The sequence below is a fragment of the Sapajus apella genome, unplaced genomic scaffold (assembly GCF_009761245.1).
Source record: "Sapajus apella isolate SASKATOON/1434 unplaced genomic scaffold, GSC_monkey_1.0 scaffold18, whole genome shotgun sequence".
Taxonomy (NCBI): Eukaryota; Metazoa; Chordata; class Mammalia; order Primates; family Cebidae; genus Sapajus; species Sapajus apella.
In genome coordinates, this window is record NW_022436958.1 from 28613397 (window position 1) to 28630125 (window position 16729).

At 35.1% G+C, this 16729-nt stretch overlaps 1 protein-coding gene across 7 annotated transcripts in view; it reads right to left on the reverse strand.

Annotated features, from left to right (window-relative positions):
* Window positions 1-7774, reverse strand: part of SCN3A (sodium voltage-gated channel alpha subunit 3) — a 112162-nt gene extending 104388 nt beyond the window's left edge. For 6 of the 7 annotated variants that reach the window (XM_032286584.1, XM_032286589.1, XM_032286588.1 and 3 more), the window contains exon 1: window positions 7495-7774. The gene's annotated coding sequence lies outside the window, so the exon portion shown is untranslated. Of the gene's footprint in view, window positions 1-6071; window positions 6143-7494 lie in introns of all 7 variants that reach the window. The other variant, XM_032286585.1, reaches the window with a different exon arrangement.
* Window positions 7775-16729: the final 8955 nt, after the last annotated feature.

Here is a 16729-nt window from a genome sequence, read left to right on the forward strand (position 1 = left end):
TGCTCGTCTATTAGATTAACTCACTTCTGTCTCGGATATACCATTTACTGAAAATACCTTTCAAAATGCATTTTGGCTTTAAAAAATACATTCGTTTACAGAGTCTGACTTTCCTCCAAATCTGCCAAAATTGCAGTTTTAAAAAATTAAAAATCAAAGTGTTTTGCTTCCAGCTAGTGATTTGGACATCCAAAGAATATCTTTTAGTAGACCTACTCTTATTTGATTATTTAAGACTTAATTCTCCAGACAGCGATATATAAATATGATATAAATCAGTAAGCGAATCTATGGTTGTACAAACTGAAATTATGGATGCTCAGTTCCAAATGTGTACATTGTATGGTTAGCTTGCAAAATATACTATAACCAGCAGCTGGATCAACTTGCAAACAGATTTGGGGTAATACATTAAAGATTTCAAATAAAAAAATTTAAACAGGTAAATAAATGCCAATGCATTCAACCAAGGGAGAAATGGACACAAGCATATTTTTTGTTGCTTCCTTAAGTATTTGCATAGTGTCTTTACTTGACACATGCCCACTGGTTAGCACTTTGAAATTACTTTGAAAAGCATTTGTCAACTATCTTTCACTTCTCTAGCCAAGTTTTCATTGGCTCCTGTTATTTTTCCTTTGTGTTTCTCTAGTCAATTGGCTTTCAGACCTGGCTGCACATTTGAACTATAATTGCAGAGCTTTTAAACAAATACTGATACCCAGATTCTGCCTCAGAGAATCTGATTGAATTTGTTGAAGACGGAGCAAAGCATTGCTCTCTTTTAAGTTTTCCAAGTGATTTTAATGCGCACCCACAGCTGTGGGCCACTCTGTGAATAAGTTCATCATGTTCTTCCTCTTTTTGTTTTCTCTCAGTATGTCTGCGTATCTCTTTCTCTTTAGCTGTTTTTTTCTCCTGACATTTTTATTGGTGAAGTCCTATAAATCTAATATATATATATATATATATTTTCTCAATTTTCTTTAAATTTCCTGTTTATTGACCACAAAGTTCTCATTCCAGGTATATATATATTTGATTTGTATTATTATCCAATACTATTCAGGCTTTATGTCAGTGAAAGAGAACACAGTATGAGTGTGAGTTATATTTTTGCCTGTTCTTTCAATGCTAATTTAATAGTTTACATTAATTTTTGGTATAAATATAAAAAGACTGATTGTAGAACCTAAGGCCATTGTCCAAACCTGATATTAAGGAAGGATTAATTCTAAATGTAAGTATTATTGGCTATAACTAAAGACAATAAAACATTTTAGAACTTTGAGACCATACAAGGCTCAAAAATATTATTGATATGATATATATCATATAATATTTTTCCATTTCAGAGGTAAAGGATGGCAATGTGTTGGCCCTAAATTTTGAACTTTATAAACAAATTTCAATCATCTTTAAAGAACAGAGTGGAAGCAGGAATATTACATATTGCATCAAATAGCGTAGCAGAAACAAGATATCATTAGTAACAGAAGCACTAATAGCAAAGAAAAAAAAAGAATTGATGTTGAGTGCCATGGTGATGTTAATATCAGGAAGAAAACTAGAAATCAAGAAGTTAATGCATAGATTTAAGGACTTGAAATGAAACAGGCTGGGTCTAGAGTAGGAGAAACGAAATCTGAGTACCAATGTGGCTGTACTTCTAAATATGGTCTAGTGGTTTCCTCTCAACGAGGTTTATTTTCCCTCACTGGCAGAAATGCTGGTTAGATTGGCAAAAGAAGAAAATGAAACCTTGCAATTCCTTGGTCAGATCCTGCCTATACATGTGTTTTATTGGATCTATCTGGTATTATAAATAATTTGAAATAGATGACTACAGTTAACAACAGAGGGAAATCTTCACTCACAATTTGGATTTTTCAGTTTCTTTAGAGAAGTCATTTGATGTAACAGTCTCCTAACAGTGAGAAGGCGTTTTCCATTTTTAAAAAGGGCATGCATGCACTTTCTAATTGCTCAGACCCAACCTGAATGGCTTCACTGCTTTGTCCTACCTTCTTTGTTCATGTGGGAAATTTATGTTCCTTTCTTTTAGAATTTATTATTTAAGGTCATTTCCAACCATGATATAAGTTCCATGAAAAGAAAACGCTTAGAGTACTTGGGAACATCTTTAGTTAGGCATAATAAAAACAACTTATACAGAGAAAAATAAATGTCACTAGCAGAAACACCAAGGAGGCAGAGAGAAACTAACAAACAGGTGACTAGTCCTCAAACAGGCTTAAGCCCACAAAACGTGTCTTATGCAAGAATATGTTGGCCGGGCGCGGTGGCTCAAGCCTGTAATCCCAGGACTTTGGGAGGCCGAGGTGGGTGGATCACGAGGTCAAGAGATCGAGACCATCCTGGTCAACATGGTGAAACCCCGTCTCTACTAAAACTACAAAAAATTAGCTGGGCATGGTGGCGCGTGCCTGTAATCCCAGCTACTCAGGAGGCTGAGGCAGGAGAATTGCCTGAACCCAGGAGGCGGAGGTTGCGGTGAGCCGAGATCGCGCCATTGCACCCCAGCCTGGGTAACAAGAGCGAAAACCCGTCCCCTAAAAAAAAAAAAAAAAAAAAAAAATAGAATATGTTGGACTCTAGGCCAGAGGTGCAGTGTCACTCTTGGAAATACGAATTGGAATTTAGTGAATTATTTCAGTTCAACTTTTTCTTGGGAAAGGAAAAGGACAAAATGTTCCGTACAACCAAAGTAAGAATAAGTATATTCTGAAAATCAGGAGATTAAAATTCCCAAAAGGGAGCTTGTTGGCAGAAAATGGCCAAAGTTATTTAAAGAGTGACTTTGACTTCACCCATGGAATAAAACAATATTAAACCACTATTTAATAATTAAGAGACCATCATTTGTCTAACTTTGCTCCAGAGCAGAATTTAATCACATGAAGGACTCCCTATATGCAGTCTCCAAAAAAAAAAAAAAAAAAAAAAAAAGATAACTTAATTCAGGTCTTACAAAAATAACTCCAGATTTCATAAGGTTTCTGTGAACTAAAACCCCTGAAAATTCGCTTATACAACCACACCCAGCATATGTTTTTGTGTGCTGTATTTTAATATTGTAAATTTGATTGTAAGTTACTTTTCAGTCGTGCTTTATTCATAAATCTTAGGTAAAACCTTCTTTAAAATTCTTTCCATAATATCCTTTATGTTTTCAAATCCTTAGAGGAAAGAAGTGGGATATAAAAAGTAATCAAAAAAATACTTGGCACATTGAAACTTGTGGTATCCAGGTTAGTAAGTATTTATATAAATTTTAAAGAATTCTTCTACTTTATATAATTGTATGTCTGATTATATAAATTATATAAATTATATAAAGTATACAGTTTCAAATTTCAGATAACCAAAGAGCTAGTCCCTATCAGGAAGTTAATAAAACAAAGTATGTCTGTGCTTAGCAAAAGAGCAAGATTGTCTTTAGTGCTGTATTTTTAAGTGGAAACACTATTCTGCTCTGCAATAGGTGTCTACACTTTATATGTCCCATTAAAATATAATCAAAGAATGTGTTAATTTCATCCCAGAGTGAAAAATACTGTCAGGTAAAGCATAACTAAAAAGTAGTTTCTCAATCAAAGATAAATTTGTGAACCAGCAATACAAAACAAGAATATGATTGTGTCTTTCTTCCCAAATGTTCGAACTACCTCAAGTTATAATTGTTAAATCTACCTCAGGAAGTAGTTCAGATGTCAGGTTCTATACTGATTTGCCATGAAAGTTGTTTATGAGGTAAAATTTAAGCATGAAATTTTGAAAATAAAAGCAAAGTTAGAATTAAAATTAATCGAATTTTAAAAATAGAACCTAAAAGTACAGAGATAAACTGTTAAATAATTATATTTCACTGATAGGTGGGTAATTAATCCTCTCAGTTTTGGAAAACTGGTAAAACAACCATCAATATTAAGGTGAGAATGAAGAATATATTTTTAGATGACAAATGAAACATGAATTCCCAACCTTCAATGAGTTCACGTTTCCATACATAAATGATAATGAGAAAAAAAAGTAATCTTCACAGTAACCCGTGTAAAGAAATTTCACCGTCTAATCACAGGTTCATTTTTTGGTGAAAAAAAAATCTTTAAATGCTTACTCTTATGGATGCTTTCAGTTAACTTCAACCCTAAAAATAAGAACTTGTAAGTGCTGGGAGTGACCTAGAACTGAAAAGGAGATGAGCAACAGATTCCAAGCACCACATTAATCTAGTTGAGAAACACTACCCTCATATTTTTAAGTCTCCTAAGCTCTTCTTAGCTGTCTCAGATCGGCCTAATCAAGAGTCCATTAAGTCATCCTGGCTGCCATGAAGATGAAGCTGACAGCGCAGTTAGTTGAGTCAGTTTAAAGAGGCCCAGGATGGTTGAAGGGAAGGATTAGGATGCCTGGGGTGCTGAAAGATCATCCCAGTTCCAGCTCCCAAAGACCCCAGTAGCACACAGCTGTCAGAAGCATGAAGCTGCACTTAGAAACAACCTTTGGAGAAAAGCAGGGATTTTGCAGTAGATCAACCATTCGTCAAACACAATTTGCCTTTCCACATCTTATTGTACTGTTAATAAAATTGAAGCAGTAGACGGTTTGTGAGTTCATCAAGTAGTCAAGACTTTCCTGGGATTTAGGTTCAGTTATCTGGTGGTCTTAGTAGAAATTACTTGGCATTTAAATGTGATTTTGGTGAAACCTAGCTTCCCTTTGTGAATCTTTACAGAGACTTTTCCTCTAACAGGTATATCCTCTTAAGGAAATGTGAAATAAGGCCCTTTGCCTCTATTTTCATAAGAAAAAGAAAGTTTTGAAGTCCATGATAACATATCCGGCATAAATGACTGTCTTCTGGAAGGTATTATGAGTTCTAGAAACTCTCCAGGAATTGCCTGGAATGTTAATATTAACTGATATTATTACAGGTACACAAAAATGTTGTTGTTTCAGCGAGGGCAGGATGAGAATTATTCACTTTTCAGGTACACAATTTTTGGCAGTTTTATTCTATCCTTCCTGTTGTGGTGGAAGATATGATATCACCAGCACTAACAATAACAACAATGATGAAAATTTATGCCTTTATGTGTGTCCTTTTCCTTTTGATGTGAGTTAGGATGGCGGGGGAGAGAGGAAAGAGGTGTGTAATCATGCTCCAGGATCTATACCAAGCACTGAACAGACATTATTTTAGTTACGCAATCCTGTAACACAGGCATTATTATTCCCACTTTATAGATGATGCAATAAAGGCTCAGAGAGTTTAAATAATTTGTCAAGTAACAGTGGCGATAAACGTAACCTGCCAAGCTCTTGCTCTTACCCACTTCTCCATATTGCTCCCTACTTGTTTCCACCACAGAAGGAACTGGCCAGGAAACACGCTATTTCTCTGTTTTCCTGCTTTCATGTTTAGCACAACGTCAATCATAATTTACAACTCAGTGAGAGTCAAAGTTGTATCATAATTAAACTGAGAAACCAACTGAAGAAAAATCCAAATAAATGAGTATCAGAAAATTTTAAAAACAAAGTGATCTTATATAGCTTTGATTCTAATTCCCATCCTTTACAGGCAAGGAAAATGCTCTTCAGTGATACTCGGTGCCTTTTCTGAGGCAACAAAACTCATTAGTAGCAGAACTTGAACCAGACCCCAAGACTTTCAGCTCAGAGTTCAACCTTTTTATCTTCAGTACTCAAATAAATCACAGCATTTTTCTCAACTTTACAAATGAAATCACCACCACATTCTTTTAAAGAGTAAGATATTCAAACTTGTTTGATATATTGTTAATCAAAACAGGTTCAATTTCCAAATTTTTTGAAAAGCGCATTTTGTGAAGTAAAGAATTGTATGTGTATTTGCTTTTCACATGGCGCCCACATGTATAGATGAGTAACTAAGAGTCTGTTGCAACTATACCAAGAAAAAGAAAAGCGCTAACATTTGGGGCCAAAATTAAGCATTCATTCATAAATGTAAACCAGTTCAATCAATACCAGCTCTGGTGCTTACACAGAATAAAGTTACTCACATTTAGTCACCTGTAGAGAAGCATGGTGTGTACAGTACACTCAAGTTAATTAACAGCCATTTCTGGGAACCCTGTCCAAAGAAACAGTTTTCTTTACATCCTATGGTAGGAATTCTTCTGAAATGGACAAGACCCAGGGCTCTCCTCTCAGGCAACCACTATTTTGAAATGTTTTCAGGGGGACTATTATTGCTACTCAGTGTAAAATATTAAGTGAGATGTCAATATTTTTTAACATATCATTAGAAAATACAGTTTGGAAGCCTCAAGTTCTATTTTTGAAGTGCTTTCAGCCAGTACTGGCTGGACGCCCTGCTGAAACCAGAGGTCTTCATTTCATATAGGGCACACAGTATTTGTAGTGAATGTGATGAAATGTTTCCATGCAAATTCCTGCAAGCACTTATGCCTTTATCTTTGTCCTCATAAGCCACATTACACTACCTGTTGTATATTTTAAAACGTTGTATGATTTTTAAAACTTATCTTTCAATTAATACCTATAGATTTTCTGGCAATAATTTCTTATTCTAATTATGTGGTAGCTAACTGAATGAAATATTTATGACTATGATATAAAATATTCTAAATACAACTACAGAAAATATGGGTCATAGATAAAAGTATATTATTGCTTTATGGCTCCAGTGGTTCTTCCTGGTAATTAATAATAATCAGTTGTTAAATATGCACAGAAAAAATAAACAGAAATCTATCAAGCTCATAGAATAATTAATCAAACAGATATAGTAACCTTTAAATCAATAAATTAAAACATAAACATTTAATATAAAATGAATGTATTAAAGGATAAAAAAGTAGCATATTATGGAGCATATATAAATTATTTTATTTTTCCAAGGTTCAACCTCTTTTAAATGGTTAGTATTGGTGTTCCTCCCTCTATGAAAACAGATTTTACAGAAAAATGATAGTGTGCTTCACAAAGCCAAACACCTCTATATTGTTATCACTCCCTACATGCATGGCTTCTCTAGAGCTTTTAAATAAAAGACTAAAGCACAAGAATTATAGTTCCAATTTCACTATACATTTATGTTTCAAAAATACTGGACACACTGGGCATTTAAATAGATGGCATTCAGCCAGGAAACTCATTAGATTAGCTTTAAGTATAATCAAAATTTTTTTTTCTGAATACAATGAATCAAAAGCATCTACAAAAACGCAAGACCATTAATGCCTCGTATGTACCATAAATCACCATTTCCAGACAGGCTCTATTTTCTTTGAAAGATAAAGAAATAGTAAGCAGTTTACACATCAAACGCTGCCTTTGGTTCCTACAATTTATATTTAAACAACACTGGGTTAAAAATAGCAGCATGAAGATTTAAAGTAAGAAAAATGACCTGGTAGCTAGATTCCATGGTGTAGATAATGAAATGTTTTGTCAGCTTACCTGGTAAAATAGAGCCTTATGAATTACAGCATAACAAAGCCCAGCATCCAAGATGGTTAGAATATAACGTGTCTTCCTCTGCAGCTGTTCAGCTTTTTTTTTTTTTTTTTTTACCACAGAGGTTTATAAATTAATTACAATTTTTTTCTTTCTTTCTCTGTGGACAAGAAAACAAAGAGACCTTTCCAGAATCCTCTCTGCTTATGCCTTCGCTTCCTGTTCTGAGATTCACTCTATGGTACCCAACATATATCAGAAAACAGCTTTGAGGAAAAAAAAAAAAAAAAAGAAGAAAAAAAGGCTGATAGCACTCAAAGTGGTACCGCCATCTACTGGCGAACACACACAAAATTGAGCCAAAGGAAAAAACATTCCCATTATTCTCTATCATAGGGAGGAAAGCAAACCTGTGTGAGGCATTAGTACTCAGGAAAGTGCCCCAAGATGACAGCAGAGAGAGCAGAGAGGTGATGTGAGCTAAAATTTCCCAACACACTAAAAAAAGTAACTTATCTATTACATATAAATATGTATGAGATACTTTTGCATATTCAGTTATTTGCAACTCACTATTTTTTTTCTAAATTTTATAACTTTGTTGTTTTACAAGATCCATAAACTACTAAAATTAAAAGATATTTAAATTACTGTTGGAAAATTAGGCTTTAAGATCACATTATCTTTTAGGTGTAGAGTTTTGTATAAGCTCCCTTGTGGCCTGCTCTGGTCTTTTGAAAGGTGAGTAATTTGACCCCTTAGAGAACAGTGTAACACATACTCACTGATAGTCTTTTTGTGTGACTTTCTGGTAAAACATTTTCAGAAAATATTTAAATGTAGAAAAATATTCTATACATCAGTTAACCTAGCCAATTTAGACGTTCGGATTATTTTGGTGTATGTGTATGACACCAGGAACAGTGGAAATTCATGTTAAATGAGATAATGCAAATCAATGATTTATTATGCCTTTAAAATACTTTTTAAAAGGCTAGGCATCCTGGCTCATGCCTGTAATCATAGCACTTTGAGAGACAGAGGCAGGTGGGTCACCTGAGGTCGGGAGTTCAAGACAAGCCTGGCCAACATGGTGAAACCCTGTCTCTATTCAAAATATAGAAACTAGCCGGGCATAATGGCATGTGCCTGTAATCTCAGGTACCTGGAAGGCTGAGGCATGAGAATTGCTTGAACCTGGGAGGCAGAAGTTGCAGTCAGCCAAGATCCTGCCACTGCACTCCAGTATGGGTGACGGGGGGCGGGGGAACTGTCTCAAAAATAAATAAATAAAATAAAATACTTAAGAAAATATATTATTTATTAGGATATCAAAGCACACAATATACAAACAAAATAAAAATAATTCATCAGTTATTCAGAGATTTCTCAATCCAGATGTAATTTTATTGTTTCCTCTGACCTTTCATATTTACTTTAGAGCAAACAACTACAATTTTATTAGAGTCTATCGTCACTTAAATAAATACATTCATATTGACAAACCCACTTTATGGATGTACAAAAATGATGCCAACTATTATATTAGACTTGAAAAGACACACACACACAGTGCCTGCCATAAAGGAGCTCATATAAAGAAGAGAAACAAATATAGCTGATACCGTATTTTCAAGTCTTGTGTTTAAAAAATGTTAATTACATACTTCATTTTTAATTAAGGCCCCCATTTTGCCTAATGTCAGAAAAATAAAACTAGTCAATTACAGGTAAACTAAATTACTTGAGACTTTTCCCAATGATTTCAGATTTGCGTTCAACCGAAACATGATTTTCCTCTTCTCTCTCTCCTCATAGAGACTGATCAAAGTTCAGGAACGTGCACATATCTAGAGAAAGCAGAGAATGATCCCGGTCCCTGAGGTGAGGAAATCTGCATGATCCATGACCATCATTACCCCTTGTATCTACTAACGTACCCACAGACCTGCTGGGTCCCGGGAGTACATCCATACAGCTTTGCGTGGCAGCATCCCCTCTTTGTCAGTTCTTCCTCTCAGGAAACTTTTGTTCCTGTCCTTGGGGAGGAGAGAAGAGAATGCAGCATTTTCCAGGGTCACTCTGGGCTGTAATTGGCTGACTTAAGCCTTCCTTCCTGCCCCTGGCCCATCACACAGCCATCTCTGTTCTGCTGTTTGTAAACCATGGAATGTAACGCATTCAGCAAGGCCCAATCTCTGTTACACTAGAATAGTGTAAATAGACAGAAACTTCTCATCTTTCCACCTTTTTAACTAATCCTGGGTTGGTAAACTATATAGGGAGCCCTTATCAGAGACCCCTTTCCTTCTGCATTAACTTCCTTTTCAGCCTGAAAAGAGTTTTGCTTGGATCTCGTCTTTTTGTAACAAAGGTAAGCTGAAGCCACTTGTTTCCCCCTCAAATCTTTTCGTCTTACACCTAATGTATCAATTTACTAGGGTTGCTGTAACAAACTACCATCCTGAGGGGCTTAGTAGAAATAAATTTTCTCACAGTTCTGGGGGCTTAGAGGCCAGAATCAAGGTGTCCTATCAACAATGCTTCCTCCAAAACCTGCAGGGGAAGGATACTTTCTTGCTTCTCTTAGCTTTGAGTTGCCGCAGATGTGCATTGCTTTGTGGCAGCATAACTCCAGTTTCCCTGTCTCTGTCTTTACATGGTGCATGCCCTGCACCTCTGTCTTAACATAGTCCTCCCTCTGTGCATCTCTGTCTGTCAAAATGTCCCCTCTTTATAAGGACGCCAGTCACTTTGGATTAGGGTCTACCCTCATAACCTAATTTCAACCTGATTATCTCTGTAAAGACCCTATTTCCAAATAAGGGCATGTGTGAATTACTCAGGATTAGAACTTTTTGAAAGGAGGCACAATTCAACCCTTAACAGAAGAATTTAAGTAAAAGGACAAGAATTTGATGATTCTTTTGTCTGTCTCCAATGACAATTCCACTTAGGCAATAATAGCCTTGATTATCTGTCCAGAATTGGGGAGGGTAGAGGAAGAGCCTCAGGTAATGATGAAGAAATTTAATAATATTAGTAACAATAACAAAACTAACATTTATTGATACTATGTGCCAGACATTGTTCTAAGCACTTTACATATGTTCATTTAATCTTCACCCATGTAAGGTATTATTATATACACTTTACAGATGAAGAAGCAATGAAATGTGAGGGAAGTAAAACATATCGGTTAGTACCTGATACAGTTTGGCTGTGTCTCCACCCATATCTCATCTTAAATCGTAGCTTCCATAAACCCCACATGTCATGGGGAGCACCTGGTAGGAGGTAATTGAATCTTGGGGGTGGGTTTGCCCATGCTGTTCTTGTGAAAATGAATAAGTCTCACAACATCTGATGATTTTATAAAGAGGAACGTGTCCGCTGCACACGTTCTCTTGCATGCCACCATGTAAGATACACCTTTACTCCTCCTTCCCCTTCCACCATGAGTGTGAGGCCTCCCCATCTATGTGGAACAGTGAGTCCATTAAACATCTTTTTTCTTTATGCATTACCCAGTCTCAGGTATTTCTTCATAGCAGTATGAAAATGGACTAATACAGTACCTCACATCTCATTCCAACACACAAGCAGTTGTAATAGGATAAGATCACTTGTGATAAAAGCATTTGTCAGATGCTGAAAGAACACAAGGGAAATCAGCTTCCACTAATTAAGACCATTGATCCTCACACGTTTAATGTAAATTTATGACATTTTCTTGTTTCATTGTGTAAGTTTTCTGTCATGAAAGATTTCTATTTTTCTAGGGACTTTTAACTTGTTCTTCTCTGGTCACTGACAAATTAGCCCTGCTCATCACCTCTCAATTAAATGTTGATTAACTCTGCCAGTCCCTACTGCTCCATATTCATTTTACCATTACTAAAACTATTTAGTAGAATATTCATTCTGATACTCAGTTTTGGGTATCCAGATACTCCAAGAGTTTTCTTATGGTGTCTTCTGAGAAACTTTTATTCTTAGTTGATACTAGACCACATTTTATGAGAATTGGTGTGAACAAAGGAAAGCAAATGATAATTATTGTGGCAATATTCCTCATAGAAAAAAATAAAAATAAATAAATGCCAGCAAAGAGACTTTTACTCTTTGTTGCTGAAGAAACCAATTTTATCTTGTCATTTAAAATAGAAAATTATATAAAGGAAGAGTGATCCAGAGTGTGATATCATTTGCTATGATTCTAACTTCATTGTGACTTTCCTACTTTTTTTCTTTGCAAGTGACTTTGAAGTTTGCAAGTCTTCAGTGAGTGGATCTTGAGTGGGCTAAGGTGAAATAGTCATTGATTACAAACATTAGGTTTCTGGAATCTTAGTGGTATCTGACCGTATGTGTAAACATATTATGCATAAATCACAGAAATTCACAGTAGAAGAGAGCTAATAACCTCCAGTTGGGACTCATGGGTTGCTCTGTGCATCTCTACAGCTTCTGATTCCTCAAGGTCTTCAGAGAATTTGTGGGTAGGAGCTCTAATGCTGGTTTCTATTTGATTTTATAAGCTTTATGATCAAATAATACTTTTCATAACATCTATAGATCTACCAAAAGATTCCCAGATTCTGACCCAGTTTTCGTATTTCCTGGACCATTATTTCCCAAACAGTGTTTAGCAGAACACTACTGTCCTGTTGGACTAATGAAGCACCACTCCACAACCCCCAGAATGTCTGTACCTTAAAAGGCTTATCACACTGTTTGTGAGAATCTAGAGCTACAGAAGCTGTCAGAGACTGAGGATAGGAATGTAAATTAGTATAACCACTTAGAAAAATTGTTTGGCATTACCAACTGAAGCTGAACATGAGTGTACTCTGTAAGCCAGTGAGTGTCACTCTCAGGCATATACCTGACAAAAATGTGTGTGTGTACAAGAATGCCCATGGTAGCATTGTTGAAAACAGGTCAAACAATAAAGAACAGAAATAGCATGAACAGGAGAATGTAAGAATTGTGGTGTATTCTTAATCTATAGTACTATACTAAGATGAGAATGAAAGAACTGCAGATACTCACTGAAATACGTTGGATTTCACAAATCTAAGGCTGAGGACAAAGAGGGTATATAAGCAAAACATTATGATTCTAATTATTAAATTTAAAAACAGGACTGGGCATGATGGCTCACACCTGTAATCCCAATACTTTTGAAGGCTGAAGTGGAAGAATCACTTGAACCTCTAAGAGTTCAAAGCCAGCATGGGAAAGATGGCAAGACCCTGTCTCTACAAAAAATAAAAAAAAAAAAATTAGCTGGGTATGGTGGTGTGCACCTGTGATCCCAGCTACTCAGGCGGCAGAGATGGGAGGATCACTTGACCCAGGGAGTTCCAGGCCATAGTGAGCTAAGATCACGCCACTGCACTGCAGCCTGGACAACAAAGCCAGACTCTTAAAAATAAAAATAAAAACCATTTAAAGAAACTCTAATATTGAAAGTAAGAACAATGGTTTCTCTTGAGATAAGATGGAGCTTTTGGCAAGACTGGTTGAGATAAGGGCTATTCTGGGTACTGGTAAGATCCTATTTCTTAAACTGAGTGGTAGTTATATAAGAATTCACTTCATGGTAATTAATTGAGCCAAACATTTATGCACTTTTTTGCAAGTGCATTGTATTTCAAATTTAAAAATAACAAACAAGTTTTTTGACAGTTGTTGCCTCTGAGAAAGGAAAAAGTAATGAAGGCAAAATAAGTTAAATTTCTAGAATTTGATCTGTATATTTCTGTTCTATTTGAACTTTGTATGCTTATTAGTACAATAAAAAGTGCATTATTAGTGTAACTTTCAAAAAATAAGTTTAAGACATTAAAAGTACAGTAAAGATGTACCTTCATACCATTTATACTTATTTTCCTTTATGTTATACTCTTGTTGAGTCTAGGATGGCTCTCATCATTATTTTAAGTTGAGTCTGTCCTGGAATTCCTCTTCTGCCAGAAGGCCTTATTCAAGCTGATATTCAACTTCTACGCTTCTGTTTTCAGTCATCTTAGTAACAAAGTTAACTACCACTGTGTTTGCATGTATATTAAATACGCAAAATGTACATGTCATCTACAACTTCACACCTCTATAGTCCAGTTTAGATTTGAATCTCCTGACTGTAAATACTGATACTAACCCACTTTTGCTCACTGCCTAATACATCATGCAGTAAATTATATGATGAAATAAATGACCTTATAAAAGATCATAAAACACCTTTACCTTTATTATGTCTTCTTCCTTTAAAACATCTATAAAACTTGAGAAGGGTAGATAATTTTCACATTTTTCAGGTGAGAAAAATTGGTACAGAAATGTGAATATTACATGATAAATATTGCCCAAAAATACAGGATAATTGCCAGTTTAAAATCTGTGCAGTAGACAATATGATTTTATATCAAGGACTTATTTCAGGTAAAATAACTGTTAAATGTTATTTAGAAGGCGTGCTTGATTCAGCAATATTAAAAAAAATTTAACCTGTATTATAAAAGAGCAATAGAGTAAAACATACTTTGCAAACGGTTTCCGGTATAGATTACCTTCTGTGCTATAGTCGCACAGCTACATAATAGCAATTTTTCAAAGGTATTGGGTCACTATGCCTTTTTAGTTGCTGTTCCTTTGAAGTTACTTTCCTTTATTGCCATTTTCACCCCCATTTTACACCAACACCTGGCAAACAACTATTTATTCTTGAAGACGCAATTAGGGTAATACACTTCATAGCTTTCCCTGATCCTCCCAAATGTAAGGTATCAACTTAACTACACCACCTTTCATACTGTTATATTCATCATTAATGGAGGAGGTGAAAATGATTCATCTGTTAAAATGACTGAATATTCTTAGGTTCCTGTAAATGCCCATTATTTACCATGAGGTTTCACTAGGAAAGACAGGTGTGAAGCACACAAAGGTAGGTACTGGGAGATGCACACCTCTGCTTCTCTCAGGAATGATGGCTGGATAATCTGTTTACCCGTATTCACACACACTGTCTACTCTAGGGCTTTGTGACTAAGCAACAGGCTTTTTTTTTTCCCTGTACAAACTTTGTTAGTGTGACACTGTCAGATCATCTAAGCTAAAGGGAAAAATGTATTTTTTTTCATGAGTTCATAACATCTATTGCTAATTATAAGCAAGCATGAAGACATTTCACTTACATAATTTCTCGTTCTATCTTCTAAAATTTGGTACATGTGAGTAGCTAACTATGTCCAAATTGTTACATGATTAGGTCAATACAAGAAGAATTAAAATTTGAATTTAATGTGCTCTCTATTTTAGTTTTGAAAATATTTACTTCCATTTTATTTCCAGCTTAAATTATATTTTTACTGATTGCTTAGTATTCGTTAATACTAAAACAATAAAATAGGAAACCATGCCTAGGCCACATCTTCTAAGTCTGGAGCATGTAATATTTTGAAAAGCTTTATTTTATGTATATTTTTATTTCATTTATTAATTTTAAAAATAATTTAAACTAAAAAATTTCTCACAGTAGATTCACTTTATTAGTGGAGAAAATCAATGATTTTAAAACATCAAATTAATCATAATGGAAATTATTGTGTGTTCATATTTCAGAAAATAACTACTATTTTTTAAGTTTATGAAGGTAAATTAATGGATAAAAGAATATGGATTTAGAAGATATTATAATATATGTTATAGATATGAATTTCAATCTGTATCCATGTGTGTGAAAAATAATTGATCAACAATAACCTCAACTTCAGTAATTACTATAGGGCACCTCCACGCAATGTATCAAAGTTCCACAGTCTTGTATAGGGCCCAGGCATAAAGGTAGAGGTGATGGATTCAACTTTGGTGATATATTTGCATAGGTTACGAGTCTTTTATTTCACAAATATTATTGAGCATCTACTGTTTGCCAGCAACTGATCTTGGTGCTTGGAATATATCAGCAAACAAAACAAAGATCCCTGCCATCATGAAGCATATGCTTTGGGAGTGGTGCAGACAGGTACAACAAATCGTAATATTAATGAACTAGTAAGTGATATTAAATGTCAGAATGTGATTACTGCTTAGCACTAATTTTAAAATTTTAAGCAAAATAATTCAGAAAGAAATTTTTAATTTTAATTTTTAAGTAAAAATTAAAATGCGGCTGAAGAGATTAGAATGTTTGATGGAGTGGAGGGCTAAGAATTAAATTAGTTGATCATACCGAAGACCTTATAAATATGATAACCCTTTAAGACTATGACCATGTGTAGTAAGCCAAATTCAGAGTCCACAACCTATGCATGCAGGAGACGCTACATTTCCTTATATCCTACAGACATCTTTTATTTAGATTTTGGTGCCCGATTCAAATAAAGTGGCAGGAAATCCAAATTATTACCTGTAGAACTAAAGGCCCCCTCTCCCGTCACCAGCGGTGAAGTTTCCCAAGTCTTACCTAATGACATTACTCTTCTGTCCAAACAGTTTTTCATTGATATGTTTATCTTGTCCTTTCACGTCTCTCATAAATCAGGATACAGTATGCTATTATTCCTCATGAAGTTGGAAACTGGTGGCTAAATCCCTTCTACTTATGCATATCAGGAAGCCATCCCTTGGTGAGATAATACTATGTCACTAATACAGAGATCTCCCAGGAAACAAGATCTCTGCTGCTCAGCGTTCTACAGATCGATCTCCTTTTTTCACTATTTGGAAGGCTTTTCTGAATTGGAGCATCCCTTTCTGCCTCCTACCACTTCTTCAAAGCACACAGCTTCCACCCTCCAAATCCATTTTTTTGAAAATAGATTTTGAGAGTTTATTAAATCCGTAATTTAAATCTATGGCAACTATAAAAACTATATCCCTTTCATCATGGGCATGGATATCTGTATCTTCAAACCCTCCCAAGTGTTTGGGGAAACTATTTGTCTCCTATTCTGCTAATATACCAAAGAATAGAACATAATAGTTGTTTTCATATTAAGTATATTTTCACATTAAAAGAGTGAAAATTGAAATTCTATTACAGGAATGAAGAGGTAACATTAAACATGATTTTCAGACTGGATAGAGCAGTGGGAGAGAAGAAAGAATAACAATCATGCTCAGCCTTTTGACTTGAAGAAAATAGTGTCTCTGTATGCCACTCATGAAGATAAGTAAACATCAGCTAGACCAGGTTTGTGTCTTTGAAGATGAGTCATTTACTTCAGGG